The following is a 6,000-nucleotide window of genomic DNA, read 5'->3' on the forward strand; positions in this document are numbered from 1 at the left end:
GAATAATCCCTTCAACCTTACAAAATGAACACTAAAGTGACTCATAACCATTTACTAGTAAACTATAAAGGTGTGTGGAAGATGCTAGTAATAGGGTGATGGCAACCTAAAATGGCTGCCAGAACCCAAATGGCTGGCTCTTATAAACCCTAGTCCTCCCCCAATGATGACCCTGCCCCTTGGTGCCCCCAAGTGTTCACTCCTCCATTCCTATTTAACCCTAAATTCAACCAGAAAAAAAAAACAGCTCCCTATCTTAACCCTGTCATACTGGCCTCCCTCTAAGGCCAGGGGCCAAGTATGGCCTTTCTTTGTCATTAAAGGTGTCATAGTGATCTTGTTATTAGAGTTGTCATAGTGATCAAACAAAGTTTCTACATGGCTGACTATGGATTCAACTTCTGTGCCCAGTTACAATAGATATGTGCAAACCTTTGTAAATTTCAGCTTTCAGCGAAATTATTCAGCACTCAAATTTTGTAGGAGAGAGAACTGTTTTACTTAAATCATACAGCAGCCTGAATCTTCATCAGCACAACATGGAAGATTATAGGAGATAATTGCCACAGACAAAACTGAGAGGTCATACAATACAGACTATAGTGGAGTTACAAAAATGACAACCAAGTGCATGAGTCTGCATCTGTTGTGTAGTGCAACACAAACTGCTTGTCACGGGGATACTGCAACAGAGTGGTCTCCCCTTTTTCAGGTGTCCAAAGATGGCAGCGTTTGGCTACACGCACGCCTGCATTGGTTGGATCTACTTAGCTTTCCAGTTAGCTGTGCAGATTTCCCTTGTTTTGTTGTTGCAAGGGTTAAGCAGTTATGTTTTTCTCTTAAAGCTCTCTGTCCTGGGCTATTTCAGCTGTTCCGATTTCTCCACTCCCCTCTGGTATAAGTACTTGTGGCGCCCTGCTGCGCATTGTTGCCACAGATCCTAGAGGGGTGCATGGACGGATTCCTCCACAAAGGGCCCCACAGCATACACACACCTCCACCTTCCACCTCAGACCACTAGAGAGAGCCCGGATAGGGATATAAATAGGGAAGGTGGAGCTAGGCAGTTGAGTCTGGTTTGAAGTCTGAGTCTGGAGCAGTCTAGAGTCTGGAATCTACAGCCTGGAGACACAGTCTAAAGTCAGTCCAGCCCAAACTCATTGAGCTCAGGTTAGTGAGCCTAAGGCGTGCCGACGCTGTAAGAGCGATGAAGAGTAGCGAGGCCTACTGCCAGTGTGAAGCCTAGTGAGGGCCCCGAGCGTGGCCAAAGGCAAGTGGAGTAAGCGAGCTACATAGGGGGCAGAGGAGCTTAGCCAGCTCACCCCAAGACCATATACCGGACACCGGGTCCGCGTCTGCAGGGATCTCTACGACCAGCAGAAACTACCGGAACCCCTGGCGAACTACATTTTCCAGGAACACTAAAAGCTGACTGTCATACCAGGGTCAGGAGTCACTGAGGCCCAAGATACCAGGGAGTGTGAACTCCATCAGAAGGCCCTACCACCAGGTCAGCCGGTGCAAGACAGAGATCAAGTTAGGCCTAGCTCCAGGCAGGTCATAAACTTATCAGGAAAAGGCAAGAAACAGGAGGCCCCACACCCACTCACTAGGGAGAGTCCTGAAATGCACCCTTCACCCTACAGTGCCCTGGATTGTGCCTGAAACACCACCAGTAAAGGTACTGAAGTGAACTGTTGTGAGTGTGCCTATTCTTCTTCCGACCCGGCTGGGTCCCCTCTGTCCTGCATCCCTTTTCCTACGCTGCCCTGAGGCCCTGCTCCACCTGTGGGGAGCCGCACCAACTAAGCTGCCTGACCACCGGCCTCAGAGGACTGTAGCAGCGCTGGTGATCCTCACCAGACACCACGGGTGGCATCACAAACTTTTCTTATTCCATACACCTTTCCCCCATTATTCCTTGCTTTTAAGAGTGACCCCAGGGTACGGGCCCGGGAGCCAGCCACCGCGACATCCCCCAAAAACTAACAGCAAGGCCCGGGCGCCGAGTAGTCATCCCCATCCCCTGGGCGCGTCATCTCTCCCTGGCCTCACGAACAGGATTCCGTGCCCGCTGCAACGACGGAGTGTTGTGCCCGTTGCCACCGGGTACTGTGCGCCTTTAATCAAAAACTGTGTATTTAACTGTGGCGAAGATTGCCGCCATTGTTATGCCACCGAGCGGGTAGAAGGACGTAACCGCGGGAAACTGAGAGGCGTACCTGCTAAAGCGCGCGAAGCCTCGGACACGCCCCACGCCTCGACGTCAAACCAGGAAGCGCCAGGTCCTGGAAGGAGCACCGGTGAACGCTCTGACGTAGGACGCAAGCGACGCAAGGTCCTGAAGAAGACTGTCACCTGCGGAGCTGCGGCCTACCGGAAGAAAAGAAAAGAAGGTAGGCCACGGTTCGCTAGGGGGGCGCCAGAATGTCCGAAGAGCAGCACAATGCCGGAGTACCGGTTAACCGCCCTGATGTTCAACCCTCACTCGGCGCCGAGCAGGGCAAAGCAGCCGCTCCACCAACAGGGCTTGTCACCCCTGTCATACCCATGGCCCTACCGTACATCCATGGAGCGAATTGGCTCCCCCAGTACAGCGGCAAACCAGATACCCTGTCTGGATTCAAAGCGAAAATATGCGGTATACTGGACATGTACTCTATGACAGGCAAGCAAAGAGCCGCTGTGGTATTGGGACAATTGACTGGTGCTGCGGAGCGAGAAGTAGAAACCTGGTCGGCCGCAGACCAGGAGTCAGTGTCCGCAATCTTTAAAAAGTTACAGACTGTCTTTGAGAATCGTACTGAGACAGACCTCCGGATGAGGTTCTACAACTGCTCTCAGCAACCATAGGACAGTGTTCGGGACTATGCCTGGCGTTTACAAGGAGCCTTGCGAGCTCTGAAACAGGTTAGTCCAACCAGCATCGATAATGAAAATAAAATGCTGAAGGAACAGTTTATCCGGGGACTGAGGTCTCAAGAGGAGAGCAGGACTGTGCGTTGGTGGTCCCTGGATCATCCAGATGCCACCTTTGACACCCTTAAGGACATGGCTATAAAAGGACTGCAGCCCCTGGAAACAACTGCTATCCAATGTTACCAGGGTGGGGCCACCCCAGTGCCTGCTGTGTCCACCTTTTCCCCGGTGGCTGCTGAAGCCAAGGTTCCAGCAACGTCACCTAGTGAGCTGGACAGCCTGCACTCTGAAGTGCGTCAGTTGAGCAAAACCCTGACCACTGTACTGAGTGCCCTGCAGCTGCGGACGGAGCCCGAGGCAGAAGGAAGGATCCTGCTAGCAGACAGCCCTGAGGATGTCCCCTGGATGAGAAGGAGGAGGAGGACAACGCCACCCCCTGGGAGGACCAGCGACCAACGCCGCCCGCCGAGGGACCCTGTCTGCCACAAGACAGGTCACGCCGTCCAGAGCTGTCCTTTAAACGAGCAAACCCTGGGGCCGAGGGCCGACATCCAGGAGTAGATCCCTCAGGCCCATCAAACTGGTACCGCAGGTTCGTGGGAGGAAGACCTTTCCTGTCCATCGTGCTGGACGGCATCGCGACTCCTGCTCTGCTGGACACAGGATCTCAGGTAACCATCATGCCTGATGTCCTCTACAAAAGGTTCTGGTCCATAAACGAACTTCACCCACTAGATCCAAATCTTTCCGTGTATGCCTCAAACGGCCTCCCCCTTAACCTAGTCGGGGTAAAGGACGTGGCAGTAAAGGTGGGAAGAGTGGAACTGTAGGACCAGGGACTAATTGTAGTAGAGACTAATCCTGATGATACAGACTTGTATATGGTACTTGGCACAAATATTGTTAGTAACTGTTTGGGAGAAGTGGTGTTCTTGCTCCAACAGATAGCTGACACTGCCAGACCAGGGCAGAGAAGGGCGCTTCAGAAAGAGATCTGAGCCCTTATGTACCAGCAACAGGTAAAGCTAACAGGCGGTGTAATTGGTAATGTACGGGTAACAGACCCGGTACCCATTGTGATTCCCCCGATGAGTGAAATGCTGATTTGGTGTAGAGCAGCAATAGGTCTCAAAGCACGGAGCCACCAGGCGGTAGTAGAGCCCCTTAGCTCGGAGCATAGACCTACACTCTTGACTGCCAGAGGGGTAGTGGATGTACGCAATGGGAGGGTGCCCATACACCTCCTAAACTATGGGGAGGGCGAGGTTAGATTACTACGCTACGCCACTGTTGCCAAACTGTACACAGTAAATAACAACTCCATACACATGGCGGAGTCCTTAACCTCACCAGACGAAGTGGAGGATAATGACCCGGGAACCCAGGTGGAGGATTGGTGTCAACAGCTCCATGTTGGGACAGACACCACTCCTGTCCATCAGAAGCAGGGTGTACACTGGGTGGTTCAGGAATACGAGCAGGTATTCAGTAACCACCCACTTGACTTTGGGAGGATTAAGGGGGTTCAACACCATATCCCCACAGGTGACCATCCGCCCATCAAAGAACTTTACAGGCCTATATCACCAGCACACTACCAGAAGGTAAAGGAGATGTTGCACGACATGAAGAAGGCAGGGGTAGTAAGGGATAGTTAATAACCAAAACAAAAACAGATTACCAGAGGTGAAATGCCATCTCCAAATCGCTAAACCAAAAGCCCAAACAGGAGTCTAGTGGGTATTTAAAATTAGTCAAGCAGGTGAGCATATATCATGAAGAAAGATATAAAGAGATACCCAAGACTCGTTGGAGATCTATTCAAAACATAATCTTTATTCATAGCAACATATTATTCTAGATAAAGACATCATGTGAAGAGGTATAGGGAGAAGAGCAGCTAAAACAATAAGAGATACAGGGTATATAAACCCAAAATAGGGAGACCGTGGCTAAAGCCCCAAATATGTATAAATATCGCATAAATAATGATTACATATAGATGAAATATATCAGAAATAACTAGATTATTTATGCTGAAGTGAAGTACATAAGTGATTGAATCAGAATAAGAACAACCGCTGAAGGCACAATATCATGCTGGCTCAGGGTAAGTATAAGGGTCTGAAGTGTCTCAGTCTATCGAAGTAGAGGTGAGAGGCCAAGGGCTGATATACATGAACAGCCTGACATTAGTTTAGTCATATAGCAGTATACTGGCCGGTGCCGTGTAGATAGTTACCTTGAGTCATGATAAAGATCAGGGGCTCGTGATGGCGGTCTGCAAAACGCCTCGACGCGTGTTTCGCCTCAGCTTCGTCAGGAGGCGTGGTTAGAGTAAGAGGTGGGTCCTATTTATGTGAATGAGATGTGTGTGACTGCCAATTGGCGCGCTATCCCCCGCGATGCTGCGCCCCCAGCGATGACGCGGACCGGCGTGCAGCCCGCGGGATGAGGAGGAGGAACAACGTCATCCCCCCCCATCACCAAGGCAACCACGCACAGGCTCCGACGCCGCCGGAGCGCTGCAGCGCGCGAGAGAGAGCACGTCCACAGGTAAACAGACAGAGGGGACGGAGTAAAAACACAGGTACTTGATACTCACTAATGGCGTCATTGTAGCCAGGGGGTGGCCAGTCCCCTGACATCAATGAGGACAAATAGGAGAACGGGGAAGAATAATGACAACCTGCCTGAATCTATGACAGAAAAGGGCATAAGACCAATATCTAGAAAATCATACCAAATGCCAAGAGGTCCTGAATGGTAGTCAGGATTAGTAATCCCCCAAGTGCTACAAACAATGTATCAAAATAAATATACATAATAAATGATAAATCAGTGAAAAAAGCCAATACAATAAATATAAATACAGTAGTCATATAGATGGCTCAGTACATATACATAAATAAATATGCTACAAGTAGAAAAAAGTCTTGGTAAGATTAGTCAGGATTAGTAATCTCCCAAGTGTTATACACAATGTGTCAGAAATAGATATACATAAAAAATGATAAATCAGTTGAAAGAGCCAATACAATAAATATAAGTACAGTAGTTATATAGATGGCTCGGTACATG

Source organism: Phyllobates terribilis, unplaced genomic scaffold (genome assembly GCF_046119375.1).
Source record: "Phyllobates terribilis strain yellow unplaced genomic scaffold, ASM4611937v1 Scaffold_12__6_contigs__length_324123572, whole genome shotgun sequence".
Classification (NCBI taxonomy): Eukaryota; Metazoa; Chordata; class Amphibia; order Anura; family Dendrobatidae; genus Phyllobates; species Phyllobates terribilis.